Source organism: Ursus arctos, unplaced genomic scaffold, assembly GCF_023065955.2.
Source record: "Ursus arctos isolate Adak ecotype North America unplaced genomic scaffold, UrsArc2.0 scaffold_5, whole genome shotgun sequence".
NCBI lineage: Eukaryota > Metazoa > Chordata > Mammalia > Carnivora > Ursidae > Ursus > Ursus arctos.
The window spans coordinates 29,905,406-29,923,858 of record NW_026623067.1 but is presented as its reverse complement, the minus strand read 5'-3'; the positions used below and the strand labels follow the sequence as shown (position 1 = coordinate 29,923,858).

Sequence of the window (18,453 nt, the reverse complement as noted above, 5' to 3'; positions counted from 1 at the left end):
AGGATTACTCACATCATGTCAGCCTATTCCAGTTAACAATAAACTACTTAGCAATGGTATGGACTGTGTATTTATTTACCACCTTAACTCTTCTACTTAATACCTGAATCCTTGTAATCAATCAATGAACGGCTTTATCTGCCACCTCACACACCTGAGAATGGACTGCATTATCAAAGACTTAACTTGCCTAATTCACAATTCAAGTTTTATTAAGTCCTTCGAGTTACCATTATATAGTTTAGAATGGGTGATGATAAAGGATGCATCAGTTAAGATGTTTTCATATACATGAAACATAAAAGCCAAAGCCAACTGGATTAAACTGGAACTTAATGGCTCCTGTAAACTAATAATGTCTAGAGATAAACTATCTTCAAGAAAGACTGGATCTAGTGGTCAGGGCATGATTTTTCTCTGTTCTACTCCTTCAGTGTTTGCTTCTTACTCCACTGGTTTTCTTTTATGGTCAGAAGGTCACTGCCAGAAGTTTAATGACCATACATTTATTTCTGTTGAAATTCAGCCAAAAAATGTAAGTGCCTTTAACCCAGAAATTCCTAACAAATATCCTAAGATCATTCTGATTCATCTAGCTTAGATCACATGCCTGCTGTGATTGCCTTGGGTGAAGGCACATGTTTCATTCTGACAAACTCTTGGGAATATTTATGAAATAAAGTACATTAAAGTTGACCTTAGTGATTTCGACTTAATATTACTTAATGGTATTACTGAATTGACAGGTTAAACATATCATACAACTTTTACTACCTTCTTAAAAAAGTTATCCCCCCGAATCTTAATAACAACCCATCAAGGAAAAAAAAAAATTAACTCTTCCCTGAATGAAAATCACATTTTCAAGGGTTCAAAATGTATTACAAAATTACCCACAGGCTTTATGACTTTCCTTTTTAACACAACAGAAACCACATCATACATTTTCTCAAAGCAAAGAGGTTTACATCAGACATTTTCAAGATTACAACAGTAAAATTTAAGTAGTGAAGAGTACATGAATATCTTGAGTTAGGGGAAAAAAGTGTTTTTGTTTCATAGAGCCTTAAAATAGAAGCAACTAAATAATCCATCCTGTAACTCAAGACTCCTCTCATAAGGTACTAGATTCACCATGAAACCTACTGCCACCCACATGGACAATTAGCTCCTAAGAACAGAGCAGAGATGTACACCTTAAAGGGAAGCCTTTTTGTGAATGTGCATTTCAAAGCCAAATACTAATTATTTTTGAAATACTATGTTTCTTACTTTTTATGTCCCTTATTCCTATAATTAGCAGGGACAACAGAACGTAAACTATCCTGTTTTTATAACAGAGAAGATAGGGAAATTTATTACACTGAAAACCAGTACTCAAATATATAGGAAAAGATCTGATATTGACAGTAAAGTTGAAGAAAAACAAACAGCAAAATACAAGCACCATTTTTTTAAAGTAGAACTAACCACTTCAATATGTGTTACACAATAATCATCTTAAAAGCCGAACTTCATTTATAATCCTGCAAAAAAGTAGTGTGGTTAAAAAAAGGATTGGAATTAGAAGAAAATCTCTGTAGGGGCGCCTGGGTGGCTTAGTCAGTTGGTTTTGGCTCACATCATGAGCGGGGAGTCTACCTGAGATGCTCTTCCTCCCTCCCTGCCCTTCCCCTAGCTCGCACGCTTTGCTCTCTCTGAAATAAATAAAACAAGGAAGGACGGAAGGAAGGAAGGAAGGAAGGAAGGAAGGAAGGAAGGAAGGAAGGAAGGAAAGAAGGAAGGGAGGAAATCTCTGTAATTGTTCAATTCTGTAGAACGGTTTTTCAAATACTCGACTGTTCAAACAATTCAATTCAGTAAATATGCACTCATGGCTTTATTGAGAAGACCGTACTGGTATTAGACACAGGAGGGATATAAACATAGCCCTTAACTTCACGAAGTTTACAATGTGCTTCAAAAGCAACATACACAAAGGAGCATTACCGGACAGCACAAGACATGAGAAATAAATACATGAAACACTAAAGACAGTGTGTAATCAGGAAGAGGAGAATCAGGGGCGCCTGGATGGCACAGCAGTTCAGCGTCTGCCTTCGGCTCAGGGCGTGATCCCGGCGTTATGGGATCGAGCCCCACATCAGGCTCTTCCGCTAGGAGCCTGCTTCTTCCTCTCCCACTCCCCCTACTTGTGTTCCCTCTCTCTATGGCTGTCTCTATCTCTGTTGAATAAATAAATTAAATCTTTAAAAAAAAAAAAAAAAAAAAAAAGGAAGAGGAGAATCAAATAAGAGGATTTCTATAAGTAACAGAAAACCTTACGGGCAAAACTGCTTAACTTTCAGGAAATTTATTATCTCACATAACAAGGAATCCACAGTTAGGGTGATTCTACGTATATCACATGGAGCTCCAGTTCTGCCTCTCTGCCGTTCTCTTGCCTCTGCCTTCCTTTACATAAGGGCATCACTTTCAGGCTAGTAGCAAAATGGCTACAGCAGTTCCAGATGTCTCATCCAGAGAAAACCACCTCTAGGGGGAAGAGGGATCAACTCTCCTTCTCTCTCAAAACCAAGAAAACCTTTCTCAGAATCCTCTTACAGACTTTCCTTCTACTACTCAGTGGCCAAAACTGGATCTATTCCTAAAATGATTCCAAAAGCAAGCACACCTACCATTAACCAAGATTAGAGCGGATGCTGTTAATTATCACGACCATCATTTTACTGTTAGCTGAGTATTTCAAGAAGACAGGCCTCAGAAGATTGTATAATTAGGCAAAGAAATAAAAGAGAAAAATACAATGGCAAAGGAAAGGAGGAGTCTAACTTAATAAAAAAGTCAAACTGCAATCATACACTAAATACGCTGTTAGGGACAAAGAACTTTCCTAAACTGCAATGTTGTCGTTCTCTGTAATACAAAAATTAACTTACAATTCAACAGAGAGTAAATGCTAACAATGGAGGAGGAGGAGGTCTCTTTTTATGAAAAGGATTTAGTTATCAGAGGGGACAGTCAGACTCACCACTCCTTGTCAACGGAGTCACCCATTTAGCTATCTCTGAGTTGAGAACATTCCATATTATGCATACAGATGACTGCAGACTCACTGTCAACAGAAGTTGTTCCTTGAACGTTTCTTCTCATTTGGGTTCCAGGTTTCAGTCAAACGTCCACAAACTCGCAACTGGCCCTATGTGCAAACGAAAGCATGCAATTAGGAGGCAAAAAGCTAAAGGGAACCTCTTCCCCCACCTATAATTAATTGATCCATAAGAAAACTGAACTTAAATACCAGATTCAATAAGCCCCATGTTCAAACTAAGCAACTTGCATTTCAAAGACTGTAGTGGGCCTATTACATGGTTACCACCCTTTCACATCATATAAATTCATTGTTGTGTCCACAGTATACCAGGTACAACTCTTAGCAAAATCTGCCCACTGGGTAGAATCCAGACCCAAATAAGGCTGACCTACACAGCATGTTAAAGGACAGCTGCTTACATTTATAAATCAGAAGACGACTCAACATGACTATCAAGATTGCTGACCTCTCTTAAAAAAAAAAAAAAGGTCTAGCAATAATGGGCCCACTTTCCCACATGGTAACAATCTGTTGGAACTGATTAGCAGCTAATCCTTTGGATGGGTCACAGGCTTTGCAGTTGCCTGCAGATGTCATCACTCTCTCATAACACAACTCAGTTATCTCTCTGGATCCTGTTGGCATCTGACTTTGCAAACTCTGCTATATTTTTATAATAGCTTACAGGGAACATTTATTACTGTCAAAGCCAAGCATGTTTTTCTGCCTTGACAATACAATATAGTATAGGGCTAATAACATTGGTTTTGGAATCAGCAGGCTCTAGGTTTGAGTTCTAATTCTGCATATAACTAGCTGTGTGACCTCGGACCTATTTTTAACCTAAGACAGAGTCTTCATTTACAAGCCTCCAAATGAACATATAATCACTTAACACATCCAACAAACAAGAGACCTAAAATCTACTATGTCCAAGCTGAACTGATAATCCCAAATTCATTGCTTCCTCAGTCTCTGGCATCTCAGTAACCTGCACTGTGATTCACATGCATAAATCTCAAACTTCGAAGTTATTATCATATACTTTCCTTCATTCTCCCAAAACCAAAGTACTTGATTCTCTAAAATATGTTATTTGAACGAATTCTCAGAATCCCATAAAAACAAATAACAATTCCTCCTTCAGAATCAATTACTTTCCTGAAATTACCTACAAATTCAACTATTTACGTAATGGTAGTCTGAAGTTTTAAGGTTCCATATTATGAGGAATATTAATATTTCATTTTAAAAAATGAAGACGGGGGTGCCTGGCTGGCTCAGTAGGTAGAGCATGTGACTCTTGATCTCGGGTTTGTAGGTTCGGGCCCCACGCTGGGTGTAGAGATTACTTTAAAAAATGGTGTGCCTGCGTGGCTCAGTTGATTAAGTATCTGACTCGATTTCAGCTCAGGTCATGATCTCAGGGTTGTGAGATCAAGCCCTGCATGGGGCTCTGTGCTCAGCGGGGAGTCTGCTTGAGATTCTTTCTCTCTGCCTCTCCACCTGCTTTCTCTCTAATAAGTAATCTTTTTTTTAAAAAATGAAGACAAAATACTGGGGATAATACCAATCACTCCTTGCAAGATACTGATTTTGTAAGCTTACATGAGTATTCCAATCTAAACAATGAACTAGGATGCTATGCTTCATCTGAAAACAAAATTAAGAAAAGAGATGGCTAGAAGTTAAAAATCAACTGTTTCTGTAGAACAACTGCTCAAAGAACAATCAGAAAATCCACCTTTGGAAGTAGTACCACTGGAAAAAATGAACTACAAATTATCAAATGATGTGTAAAGATTACAAATAAATGTAGAGATACGCTATGTTCAAAGATTCACTGATCAGTCAATTCTCTCCAATTTGAGCAAAAGATTCCATGCATTTCTAATCAAAATCCCAGCAGTTTTTGTAGAAATTGAGCAGCTGATTCTAAAATTCACATGGAAATGCACGAGTTAGAATGGCCAAAACAACTTCAAAGATCATTAATACTGGAAGCCATATACTACCCAACTTCAAGATTTGTTATGGAACTGCAAATATCAAGACAGAGTGGTACTGAAGAGAGACAAATAGATCAATAAAACAAAACTGACAGCCCAGAAATAAACCTACATATATACGGTCAAATGATTTTCTGCAAAGGCAGTTCAGTGGGGAAAGGAACAAATGAAGCTGGAATGACTGGATGTCCATACCTTGTACCACATATAAAAATTAACTCAAAATGATTGATCACAGGCATAAAGGTAAAACCTAAAACTATCAAATTCCAAGAAGAAAACATGGTAGAAATTTTTTGTGGTCTTAACTTAGGCAAAAATTTCTTAGATAAAACACAAAAGTATGATATGTAAAAGACAAAAGTGACAAATAGGACTTCATTAAAATTACTATATTGTGCTATCTCCAAGACATTTAACAAAATGAAAGACAACCCACATGCTAAAAAAAAATATAGATGCAAATCTCATTATCTGAAACTAGACTTGTATCCAGAAAGAATACAAGAAAGAATGCTCAAAACTCATTAAGAAAACCCAGTTTTAAAAAGGAGCAAATGATTTTAACATACTTACCAATGATGTGCACACAGCAGATAAGCACATGAAAATACACCTTAACATCATCATTCATTAGGAAAATACAAATGTTGGCAAGGATATGGACCAAGTAGAACTAACATGTGCTGTTGATGAGAATGTGAAATGGTAAAACCACTTTAGAATACAGTTGGGCAGTTTCTTAAAAAAATTAAACACACACTTAACATAAACCCAGCTATTCCACTCCTAGGTACTGCCTAACAGAAATGAAAGTCTATGTCCACAAAAGACTGTTTTTAGCCCCTTTATTTTTAATACCTAAAACTGGAAAACAACCCAATTATCAAGAGGTGGAGCGATACACTAACTATGGTAAAGCCATTCAATATACTACTTGTAAGAAAAATAATGATTATACACTATTTAACATCTATGTATCTCAAAATAATTAAGAAGCCACAACAAGAGTACATTTTGTAGAATCCATATACACAAAACTCTAGATCTCTAGAGTTGAAAGCAATTCAGTTGATTGTCTGGGAATAGAGGATGGTGGACAACAAGGCCTACAAATAGCTGAAAAACAAACTTTTGGAGGTGCCAGATATTTTCATTATCTTGAATACTGCGATAATTTTACAGGTATAAAAACTTCAAAATTTATTAAACTGACCAGTTAAATATATGCAGTTAATTTTAAGTTTAAAAGAAATTCATTGCTGATTAATAACTGATAGCAAAACTGATTAATATGAAAGGCAAGACACTTTCAATGCATTAACTATGAAAATCATGGCCACTATCTTTATTTCTGGAAAATAATTCCATTGAAAAGTATATTATCTCAATGCTAAAGATCAAAACCAGAATTACCAATCACAAAAAAAGCATATGCCAAAAACTGCACTCTAGCTAACCCCATATAATTTGTCATGGGCAAAAAGAAATTTTAGTGGATTTCATTATTACTCATTCAATTGCAGTGCACAAAGTACACCAGACTTTCATTACATTTGGTAGGAATTAGATTAAAAAAAAAATTCACTGTCAACCAAAAACATTTTAATAATTTTATTAGCATTCATCTCAGTATCACTACTATAATGTATTTCATATGCTGCTTAGAATTAATGAAGACATCATGAAATCAGATCCATTCTAATTGTTAACTGCTGGCATGGCTTGGTGCTTTTTACACCTTATTAAATGGCACCTCTATTCCCATCTACCTGTTATTTATACTGATAACAGAGCAGATTACATTATTTCTTCAGCTGCATTTAATCATTAATTTTAATTTAGGTAATACCAAAAGCGTGTAAGCCCATCTCTATCCAGAGGTATCTATTCTCCAAGTTATCAGTCTTCAGTTCCATCACACTGCTATGAAAAAAAGGGCTTCATCTTTAGAGAAATTAGTTAAGAGCGCTACTTTAGAATACTTTTAGGGCAGTCACAGAGAAAAATTATGCTAGTTCGGCATCAGCACAAATGGCACAACTAGAATGACTGAGCAGAGGCTCTATTTTCCACATATCAGAACATCTTTCTGAGTCACTGCTGCCTCCAAGGGAACATCCTGCCTTGGGACACCTATCATCAGCAGTCAGGATATTACTGGCAGCGATTCGAAAATACCAGATAGCTGATCTAGACCAACTTTATGATTCCTTGCAACCCTCAGATGCTCTTATGAATTTAAAAATAAAAATCTATTTTTAAGTGCCCAAATCCACTGCAATTCAAAAGTCTTAGTTTAAGCTAATCAAACTACAAGAAGCTAAAGCCCTAAGTCTTACAGTAACATTTTTAAGTTTCCACTTTTCCTCAATGAATAAAAGGCTTATATTATCAGGCCTTGACCCTATTTGATTATTCTAACACTGAAAGAAAAATATGTACTAAGTATGTGTTCCATCTCCTTGTTCATTTATTGTCAAATGCCAATTCTTTCTTCCCAAAGAAATACAGATCTGGCAAGAACAAAAAAGATCTATGAGAAATCTGTTCAGTTTCTTCCTTTTACACACTCAGAAAGCTAAAGAAATTTGCCCCCAAATTCTTAACATACTATAATACCTATCAGCACTGCAATAAATCACTACCATTTATTTCCCCCCATAAGTACACTGTAAAGAAAGGCATATAACCATTCAGTTACACAGTTTAAGTGAAAAGTTATCTGGGCAATAATATCCCAGCCAGTGGTGATACTATTAAAGACATTTGCCTCTTGCTACTGTTCGCTGGTGCTGTTAACATTCCTGGACCCTAAAAGTGTAGGATGTGGTAGGGTTAAATTATAGAAATGGATAGAAGTGACGGTATATACATGAGTAGCTGTGAATGAGGCAAAACTTTTACATAAGGAGAATGAATGTATTTCTAACTCCCAGAGTTTCAAAACTGGTGGAAAAGGCCTTCATAAAAGGACAGAAAAGGGGGGATGAAATCATACAGATGGACGACCAGTGGGAATGCAAAGTTGCACAACCATTTTGGAAACACTGTGGAAACTTTCTTATATAGGTATACATAAGCTTACCAGGCACCAAAACAAACCCATTCCCCAGAGAAATGAAAACAGGTCCATACACAGAATTTGGACTACAGGAGGCAGTAGAGGAGAGCAATTAAGAAAACAGGCTCTGGAGTCAAAATGACATGCCGAGTATGAATTCTGGCTCTGCCACTGGCTCTGCCACTCACTAAATGTGTTCAGTTTAGACAAGTTACTCACCAAGCCTCGATCTCCTAAACTATAAAAAGGAAATAATTCATAAGGCTATCATGAGGTTTAAATTATGTTAATACATGCAAAATGCCTAGAACGTAGTCTGGCACAAAGTAGGTCTTCAGATAAATGGCTATTAGAAGGGGAATGGGATTTACTACATGATGTAACATAATGAGAGTAATTTTCTGAGCAAGTGAAAGGGAATTTTTAAATACAGATGCACACCCACAGCCACTGCAGTAAATGTAGTGTTTAAGAGTTTACTTGGATTTTGTTTGTCGCTTCATTGTTTCCAAGTCTGACTGCCATGGAGAACTGTAGGAAAACTTCCCTGAGATTTGGTTTCATCAACTATAAGTAAAAACAACAGCCACTTACCGCAGAGGATTATTTTAAGAATGTAATTAACATGTATAAAGTGCTTAGTTAGTACAGCGCTTGGCACATGGTAGCTAAAACAGATACTATTTTCTTACATTATATTGAAATATTATTAGCACATTATAACTACAGTGACCATTTGTTCTTACTTGCTAATGACAGCCCCAGTTTATTCAAGTTTTCACAATGTAATTACTTAGAAGTCATTCCCCTATCTCAATATGTCCCCGTTTAGATAAAAAATTTTCTAAATAGGTCCTAGTTTAGATGATAAGTTATATGACTGCCCTAATTCATAACTGAAATACTTTCAGGATTTTACATCTATTTAGTTCATCTTCTCAAATGTTCTCTTATCTCTTTTTAATGACATTACCTCTTTGCTCTCCAACTCACCATCCCCATTTTACACACACACACACACACACACACACAGAGTCTCTGGCTCTCACTGTCCTTCTCTCTTTATCCAGGTGCTTGGTAACCTCAATGATCAAATCCAGGGTCTCTCTGTTGCCCCATACTCAACAATGTCATGTTTCCAAGCCTAATCTTTCTCAAATTCCCATCTGTCCCTTTAGTCTGAATTTCAGAAAAAAACCTACTGACCTAAAAATATCACCACCACCAATTAATATTCTACCTGTCTTTAGGGATATCTACTTTTTAACAGGTAACTGCTTGAGAAACAATGCCTTACCCCAAAGCAGAGAATCTCCAATAACATGAATTTGAGACACAGAGACTACGGGTGATATTTTAAGAATCATCTTCACTCCGCCAATCAAACAATTTTGGTGGGTTTCTACTAAATAAATAAATTGGAGCAGCCCTCATTTCTTTCTTTTTTTCCTGGTTCCCAAATAATCCCATCAAACACACCAAAGGTGTTTAGCTCAAATATAATAAGGTCAGAGTTCTTTAAGAGTTTTGGCCTGTGCCCTCCTCTTTCACTGTACAGATGCTCTAAATTATTTCAGATCACTCTCCTTAGTTCAATTACCACATGCATACTGATAACAGCCAAATCTACTTTCCCAGCAAAGCTCTATCTAAACCCCAAAGTTCTCCAGCCTAGATGTCTTTCAGTTCAACCTCACATAACCAAATGCATATAGTACACCCCACCTGCATGTGCTATCTTTGTCTCCAGCTTAACTGAACCCCACTTCTTCCCCACCACTCCTCTATTCAATCCCAAATGATTTTTTTAAAGGTTTTATTTATTTGAGAGAGAGAAGAGAGCACACAAGCAGGGGGAGCAGTAGGCAAAGGGAGAAGCAGGCTCACTGCTTAGCAGGAAGCCCGATGTGGGATCATGACACAAGCCAGGCAGAAGGCTGATGTTTAACCGACTGAACCACCCAGGCGCCCCCTCCCCCATTCAAATGATTTTCATTGAATTCTGTCATCTACCCAGTTTCTCAAACCAAATCCTTGACTCCTACCTTCCCATCTCTCCCTGCTACAGCCAAACACAATGGAATTCTCTGAACTATTTTTCCAGTCTGTTTCTTTCCAACCCAAGAGCCACTGCTCAAGGTCTGGGCACCGCCATCACAACTAAAAAACAGCATTATACATGTTAACAGATCTCCTGGCACATCTTAGCCCCTCCCATTCACTGGCATTTGGGACAGAATGATCCTTTTAAAATGAATGGCTGGTGGTGTTTAATTTTTTTTACTTACAACGGCCATTAATGACTATTACTCTCAGGAACAGTTAATACAGTTTCTAAGGGCCTTTATGACATGGTCCCCAGTTTTCCCTTTAACATCATTTACTGCCTCTTCCACTCAATGCCTCACAACTGTGCCATTCATTTTCAATTTCATTCTGTTCCACGAAACACCAGGTTCTCCCTCTTGTGACTACAGGGCTTCACAGTTGCTGTCCACCTCTGCCTGGCATAGTCTTCAGAACTTCATTTGGCTATCACTTCCTTCAGGAAGCTTTCCCCAACCCCCAAATCTGTATTAGGTGCTCTTCCAGTGTATCAGGCACCTTCCCTTTAGGGCACTTACACTAAAGAAGTTAACAAATCTGTTTGTCGGGGCGCCTGGGTGGCTCAGTCGTTAAGCGTCTGCCTTCGGGTCGGGGAGTGATCCCGGTGTTCTGGGATCGAGCCCCACATCAGGCTCCTCTGTGGGAGCCTGCTTCTTCCTCTCCCACTCCCCCTGCTTGTGTTCCCTCTCTCGCTGGCTGTCTCTCTCTTAAATAAATAAATAAAATCTTAAAAAAACAAAAAACAAAAAAACCAATTCTGCTTGTACCTCCACATCATGAAAAGGAACTTAGGCCTATCATTTCAGATTCACAAGTTCAGGAATATGGCATCTTGTTTTGGGTACCATATCTTAATAGACATTTTTATAAACCAGAACACATCCAGAAAAAGAAAAACAAAGCTGGAGGTATCACAATCCCAGATTTTAAGATACACCACTACGTTGTAGTAATCAAAATAGTATGGTACTGACACATAGACCAATGGAACAGAATACAGAGACCAGAAATAAACCTACACCTACATGGCCAATTAATCTATGACAAAGGAAGCAAGAATATACAGTGGGCGAATGGTGCTGGAAAATGGTGCTAGAAAAATGTGACAGCTATGTGTTAAAAAATGAAACTGGACCATGTTCTTACACCATAACCCAAAAGTAAACTCAAAATGGATTAAAGACCTAGGGGCGCCTGGATGGCTCAGTCCATTAACAGTCTGCCTTCGGCTCAGGTCATGATCCTAGAGTCCTGGGATGGAACCGACCCCCACCCCCACCCCCACCACATCAGGCTCCCTGCTCAGCAGGGGGCCTGCTTCTCCCTCTCCCTCTGCTCCCCTGCTCCTGCTCTCTTTCTCTCTCAAATATATAAATAAGTCTTTTTTAAAAAATGGATTAAAGACCTAAATGTGAGACAGAATCCATAAAAATCCTAGAAGAGAACACAAGCAGTAGTTTCTCTGACATCGGCCCTAACATTTTTCTAGATATGTCTCCTCGGGCAATGGAAACAAAAGCAAAAATAAACTACTGGGACTTCATCAAAATAAAAAGCTTTTGCACAGCAAAGCAAACTCTCAACAAAATAGGCAAACTATTGAATGGGAGAAGATATTTACACACCCTTAAAAAATGAGATTGTGCTATTTGCAACAACATGGATGGACCCAGAGGGTATTATGCTAAGTAAAATAGACTGAGAAAGACAAATACCACATGATTTCACTCATGTGGAATATATTAAAAAAAAAATGAATAAACAAAAAGCAGAAGTGGACGTACAAATACAGAGAACAAACTGAATGGCTGATGTCAGAGGGGAGGCAAGGTAATGGGGGGACAGGTAAAGTAGGTGAAGGGGAGTGGGTGATAAGGGATACAGCCATAGGATGAGTAAGTCACAGGAATAAAAGCACAGTATTTAGAATATAGCCCACAATATTATAATAGCATCATATAGTGACAGATGGTAGTTAGGCTGGTGGTAAGTACACCATAACCTATAGAGGCGAATCACTTTGCTGTATATGTCAACCTGTGTTGTTATACGTCAACTACACTCAAATTTTTAAAAAATATACAATTAGAAAAAGAATAAATCCAGAGAAGAGCTGCAGTGAGAAGTCTGAAAAAGGATGTCCTGTAAGAGTTAAGGGAACTAGAGATTTAGCCCAGCAAAAAACACAGGAGATAGGACAGCCTTCAAATATGTGTAGACCAAAGCATACAGCATGAGAAAGAGGAAGCATTATTGTGGGTTATCAAAGAGGATGGAACCAAAGCCACTACGTAGAAGTTTCAGAAAGGCAATTTTTGTTTTAAAAAAAGGAAGAACCATATAAAGTATAACTGCCCTCCAAAAGATAGTGGGTTGGCTAGAGAAGTGGTGAGTTCATACTGCCTAAAGTTTTAAAAATAAGGAACACTAAGATGATCGGGGATGAGCCCTAGGTGTGATGTCTAAGTGATGAACCACTAAATTCTACTCTTGAAACCAGTATTACACTATATGTTAACTAACTAGACTTTAAATAAAAACTTGAAACAAAAAAAATTACAAAGATTCCTGCGTTTGAGAGAATGTCAGACTAAGCAATTACTGACAGACCAAATCAATTGTAACATTCTATGACACCTGAATTCATAAAATATTTTAAATATGACTAGGTGGCAGCTGAATTAAAGCACATTACCCTAACCTACCCTATTAAGAACATAATGTCTTAAGATACAAGATTCAAATACTGTTTCACAAAGGAATCAGAGGAATCACTCATTATAAAAAAAGCTCAACACATATTTTCTTCTATTAATTAACATTTCAGAGGAGAAAAAAAGGTACTTTAAGACTGTAAATAAGGAGAGTTTCCTTTTTCTTTTTTTTTTTATGTGACCCTGAGTGGGGGGGGGGGGCACACAGAAGGAAATCTAAATGACAATTGGTCAGTTTATTCAGACAGAATGCTTATTTCTCAAAGGATAAAAAGGTATCAAAAAGGCTGCTTATTGGGGTGCCTGGGTGGCTCAGTCAGTTAAGCATCTGCCTTCAGCTCAGGTCATGATCCTGGGGTCCTGGGATCCAGCCCCACATTGGGCTCCCTGTTCAGGGGGGGTCTGCTTCTCCCTCTTCTCCTCACCCCACTTGTGCTCTCTCTCTCTCACTCTGTCTCTCTCTCATATAAAAAAATAAATAAAAAGTTAAAGAATTTTTTTAAAAGGCTGCTTATTTAAGGAATAACTTTAGAAAGACTTTGTACACTAACAAATACTTGGCTTCTGATTTATACATAAGGAAGAGAAAGGGGAGAAAGAATTTTTAAACTTTTCATAGTGTTTTATAGAATTGTAATGGTCATGGGTACAGAAGAAAAACTGAGAAGAAGGGTGCTACATACTCTGTCCTCTCTGATACCATATTTAATTTTATCTTTGGGTCAAACTGATCTGGAAAAAGCCATTTTTACCTGAGTGAAAACAAAAGTGCAAGAAAATAGGAGGTACATATCTTCATAGTATAACTTTATTAACAAGTACAAAGTCTAAATTGGTCATTCTGCGTCATCTCTAACTCACTATTTACACTCCCCATACTTTTATTCTACAACACTAAGAGAAAATAATACTCTCTTTTCATTAAAACATAACTTGTAATAAACAGACTTAACTCTTAAGTTTGATTTTATTCAGAGATGGGATCTTTTCTCCTTACAGAAAACACTTTTCTATTAAGAGTCTTTAAAAATAAATTTGTGAAACATTATCTTTCCATACGACTTTACAAAACACTTTTGTATTCATGGAAGGCTACAACAGGAAAAAAAACAAGCATGTATTTGGGGTTGAATACGTCCATTTCCCTCTACTGCTCCCCAAAAAAGACATGTTGAAGTCCTAACCTTCACTACCTCTGAATACGACTTTATGTGGAAACGGGAGTGTTGCAGATGTAATTAGTTAAAATGAAGTCATACTGCAGGGGGGTGGGCCCCTAATCCACCATAATTGGTATCTTTGTAAGAAGGCAGCCATGGGAAGACACAAACAGGGAGAATGCTATGTGATGAGGAAGGCAGAGACTGGAATTATGCAGCTGCAAGCCAGGAATGCCAAAGACTGTCTGTAAACCATCAGAAACTAGAAGATGCAAGGAAGGACTCCCCTACAGGTTTCTGAGGAAGCATGGCCCTGATGACACCTTAAGTTTAGATTTCTAAACTCCAAAATGGTGAGACAGCAAATTTCATCGATGGTACCTCATGTGGCAGCCCTAGGAAATGAGTATCTTCCATTTGATTAGAAGAGTGAAAAAACATCACATGAATCTAAACGTTACCATCATAATTGCTACAATCCATTATCCAATGAAAACAGTATTGGCCTTGCTCTGCAACTGTGACTGTCAACAACAAGGTCTCCAGCTCAACGGAACTGAGTCCATCTTTCTATTAACTATTAATTTTATTCACTATCTAGGCTAGACTGCTATCCAGGCCTCTGGGTATTATAAATACATGTTTTCCATCACTTTCTAATTGGGCAAACAGTCCTTACGTTCTTACTTTACATCTTATTTACTCATTTTGACTAAGTAGTATAGTAACAAAATAAATGGGATGTGAATTTTTTTTCAATTAACTCAAAGTTTTTTGGTCTAGGACTTTTTTTAACATTTTATTTTAAATTCGGTACAGTTAACATTCAGTGCTATATTAGCTTTATGTGTACAATATAGTGATTCAACAATTCTATACATAACTGACTGCTCACCACTCTAAGTGGCAAGTATATTCTTAATCCCCTTTACCTATATCACCCCTCCCTCCACCCATCTTCCCTCTGGTAACCATCAGTTTGTTGTTCTCTAGAGTTAAGAGTCTATTTTTTGGTTTGTCTCTTTTCTTTGTTTTTCTTAAATTCCACATGAGTGAAATCATAGGGTATTTGTCTTTCTCTGACTTATTTTGCTTAGCTCCATCCACATTGCTGCAAATGGCAAAACTTCCTTTTTATGGCAGAGTAATATTCCATTGTGTATATACACCACATCTTCTTTTTCCATTTATCAACCAGTGGACACATGGGTGGAATCTGAATAATATTTTCTTATGCATCTTTCCAATGATATTCCATGCATTTATAAAATTTCATATATAAAATATACAAATTTTTGTGGTAGACATAATGGTAGCATACTCTATTTATCATTCCATACCTTATTTTTATTACTTCCTATATTTGAGATGATTCTTATAGGTATGACTTTTAAGATTTTTTTATTCATTTGAGAGAGCACGTGTGCACGCGCACATGAGCAGGGGGGAGGGGCAGAGGGAGAAGGAGAAGCAGGCTCCCCGCGAGCAGGGAGCTAGATGTGGGGCTTGTCCCAGGACCCTGGGATCATGACCTGAGCTGAAAGCAGATGCTTAACTGACTGAGCCACCCAGGTGCCCTGACATCTGTTTTTGTTTGCTATACAGGAATCCACTGTATTGATGTATCATAATATATTTAACCACACATCTACAGATGGATATTTAGGTTGCTGCCAATATTACCTTTATCACAAATGATGCTCTATTAGCTGTCTTTTTATTGTCTTGTCACTGAGCCCTTCCTTTGCCATCCTATTTATAACTGCAATCTCCTGTTCCCTATCTTGACAGTCCCCACCTTGCTCCCATTTTTTATTTTTCCTCGCAGCACTTGAGGTTATCTGGCATTCTATATATTTCACTCATTCACTGCTTGTCTTCACCAACGAGAAAATAAGCTCTATGAAGACAATTTTAGTTTGCAATGAACTCCTACTACCTAAGTCCCTGGCACACGGCTAGTGCTAAGTGTTTACTGAATAACTCAATGTTTTTATTTAACTCCATAAAAGAAAAACATACATGATAATGAAAAGGGACAATATATCTTCCCTTTAAGGCAAAATATAATAGTTCCAATTTGTCCTCTTTGTCCTGTATTAATTAGCTATATTATGTCAAATGAGATTGCTACATTTTAATTTGATCCAGTTTGATATACTCCGTGAACCCAGGAATGTCTCCATTTATTTCAGCCTATCTCCCAAGGATAACTCTTCCTGATCTTTCTGAATATTACTTAAAGGATGAGTCTCTGCATCTTTTATGTAGTGGCCCTCCCACAATAACAGTATCATTAACAGAAATTTCTTCTACCAGCTGTACATTTTCAATCACCAGAAGAGTGACTCAGTGTGGTATTATTTCTGGTAAATGCAGAGGGTGCTGAAATCTCAACTTATTTTGAGAATGTCAATACATATTTAATTTGCCTTCCTAAGGACTTAAGATGTGGTAAACTGCGTCATGCTCTTGCAGAGCACTCAGTGTGCATTTCAATCAGGCCCTGGCACACTAGGGCCTCAAAGTAGCCACTGACAAATTGCTCACTGGGAAGGAAGGGGAGGATATACTTTATTAAAAAAAATAAAGAAACTGGGGCGCCTGGGTGGCACAGCGGTTAAGCGTCTGCCTTCGGCTCAGGGCGTGATCCCAGCGTTCTGGGATCGAGCCCCACATCAGGCTCCTCCGCTATGAGCCTGCTTCTTCCTCTCCCACTCCCCCTGCTTGTGTTCCCTCTCTCGCTGGCTGTTTCTATCTCTGTCAAATAAATAAATAAAATCTTTAAAAAAAAAAAAAAAAGAAAGAAAGAAAGAACGAACGAACGAACAGGGGTGCCCGGGTGGCTCAATTGGTTAAGCATCTGTCTTTCAGTCAGGTCATGATTCTGGGGTCCTGAGTTCGAACCCCACATTAGGCTCCCTGCTCAGTGGAGAGCCTGCTTCTCCCTCTCCCTCTTCCCTTGCTTGTGTTCTCTGTCAACAAAATCCTAAAAAAACAAAACAAAACAAAAAACCCAAAGTTCTCATAATAAAATTTAACAAATCTATGTAATATACTATAAAAATAACTATGTTCAACCATGCAAATTCTTAAATAACATGTAATATATACAATTACTCAGTATGAAGATCCCCATCTTAAAACAGCTTAGTAGTCAATACAGACAGTCCCTAACTTCAGGATTTTTTGACTTTACCATGGTGAGAAAACTATATACTTTCAGTAAAAACTGTACTTCGTAAATTCTAAATTGTGGTATTTTCTTGGGGTAGTGATACACGGTACAACACTTTCTTGTGATGTTGGGCAGCAGTGGTGAGCCACAGTTCCCGGTCAGCCATGCTATCTTGAAGATAAATGAGACACTTAAAATCATTCGGTTTTTCATTTTCGGCATTCAGTAAATTACATGAGATATTCAACACTTCATTATAAATAGGCTTCGCATTAGAGCTTTTTGCCCAACTGTAGGCTAATGCAAGTGTCTGGAGAACATTTAAGGTAAGGCAGGCTAAGTGATGATGTTTGGTAGGTTAGGTGTATTAAATGCCTTTTAGATCTGGATATCCTCAATTTACGATAATAACCCCATTCTAAGTTGAGGAAGACCTGTACTTTATTCCAAGAGGACACAAGAGCCAATTTCCCTAACAATTTTAATTCCACCCATTCCTGTGTATGTACAACCTGTCAGTTACGAAGAGCCAAATAACCCCTAAACTTAGCAAAGGAATCATCAGGAAGGTTCATGGGTACTGGGTCATGTTTACTACATCATAGATGTAAATGAGAACCTTGACCTTTTACATGTATTTTTCAAACTGTATTTCTGAAACAGGTAAGAGTCTGTATTTAAAAAAAAAATATGGACATCAAACAGTAATTCTGAGGTTTATTTTTTTTTTTTTTTAAGAGGGGGGCAGGGGCAGAGGGAGAGAAAGAATCTTAAGCAGGCTCTACAACCAGCATGGAGCTCAACGCAGGGCTCAATCTCACAACCCTCACATCATGACTTGAGCCAAATTCAAGAGCAGGACACTCAACCAACAACAGAGCCACCCAGGCTCCCCTGAGATTTACTTTTTTAAGGAGAAAAAGTAGTCTTCCCCTTATTCCTGGTTTCAGTTACCCACCGTCATAAACACATGATCCTCCTGTTGAAATATGATCAAGTCAGGAGTAGCCTAACATTACTTTACAATGCCTATGTAAGTCACCTCAGTTCAACTCTTCACAGAGGCTTTTTTTTTTTTTTTTTAATCTCACAGCATCACAAGGATTAGTACAATAAGATATATTGACA

General features: G+C 37.7%; 1 protein-coding gene across 12 annotated transcripts in view; it reads right to left on the bottom strand.

Annotated features, from left to right (window-relative positions):
* CDC42SE2 (CDC42 small effector 2) overlaps positions 1-18,453 on the bottom strand; it is a 108,620-nt gene that overhangs the window by 70,935 nt on the left and 19,232 nt on the right. For 5 of the 12 annotated variants that reach the window (XM_044387369.3, XM_057307403.1, XM_026507892.4 and 2 more), the window contains one exon: positions 3,032-3,199. The exons of 1 other annotated variant lie outside the window; for it this stretch is intronic. The gene's annotated coding sequence lies outside the window, so the exon portion shown is untranslated. Of the gene's footprint in view, positions 1-3,031; positions 3,200-5,679; positions 18,376-18,453 lie in introns of those variants that run through there. 6 more of the 12 variants (XM_044387371.3, XM_044387368.3, XM_057307402.1 and 3 more) reach the window with 3 other exon arrangements.